This window comes from Echinops telfairi, unplaced genomic scaffold, assembly GCF_000313985.2.
Source record: "Echinops telfairi isolate 266 unplaced genomic scaffold, ASM31398v2 ScPeMD7_1;HRSCAF=3_0, whole genome shotgun sequence".
Lineage (NCBI taxonomy): Eukaryota > Metazoa > Chordata > Mammalia > Afrosoricida > Tenrecidae > Echinops > Echinops telfairi.
In genome coordinates, this window is record NW_022103896.1 from 65,332,322 (window position 1) to 65,333,429 (window position 1,108).

Consider the following 1,108-nt stretch of genomic DNA (forward strand, 5'->3'; position numbering starts at 1 on the left):
AAGAAGATGAAGGCTCCAAGCCTATTTATTCATCATTGGCTAATAAAATTTTAATAATGGGTTTGCTGAAATAAGACCAACTGTTAGGTGCCAGAACAAATATATAAAAGAAGTAGATGACATTGCTACACAAGCTGATGAAATAGTCCAGACTACGTAGAAAGGACTTCAGAAAACATTGCAATGTAGATCAAGTGAATAATTATCCTAGGACATTTACCTAAAGTACTCTGGCTAGAAATATTTTGAGGGGGGAAAAAAAAGGTTTTGAGGAGTATTGATGGTTTCATGAATTCAGAAGCAAGGATGACTGAAATAATAACAGACAGATTTGGATGAAGTGCTGTCTTTTGTTCCAGGTTCTTTGTGTACTACTAGGAGATCAGAGGACAGTTCTAACTGGCTAGAGATTTGCACAGGGGGGAAATTTGCAAGACTAATTCAAAGCATGTGCCTATATGTCAACAATGATGTAGTTTACACAAAGTTCTACAAAGTTGTCAGTTGAGAGGGTTAATAGCAATTAGAAAGAAAGCCAGGGCTGTATAGAGCAAACAGCATACCAGTTTAAAATATAAGACTGAGGCTCAACTTAGGTCTGCATTTTGCACTAGCTGGGTGATCTTGTGTATATGTTATTCCACCCTCTCCTCTTCTTCATAGTGTCCGTTGATATGTCTGAGTATAGTCATATTTGGGAACATTTATATGTGATTGCTTGTTTTTCCCTGGCTGCTCTCATGATTTTCTCCTTTTCCTCAAAGTTGATTAGTTTAACTACCATATGCCTTGGTGACTTCTTCTTGGGATTCAGTTCTTAACTGTGTTCTATTGCATGGGATCAAGGAATAGAGCAGATTCAGAACTCATTGGATCTTATCAAGATATGGGCAGCATCTTTCATGATATTAATTGTGGGGGGCATTGGCAAAGTGAAGGATAATGAGACATATTAGCATCTACTGAATAGCTGCTCTGATAAAGTGCTGATAAACATGCTGATTGAGAGGAAGGCTTTAGTGGATATTTACTTAGCATTATCATATTTATAATAAGTTCTAGCAGCTCTGTTTGGTGAGCACTGGACTGTGAAAGGCAACGTCAGAGG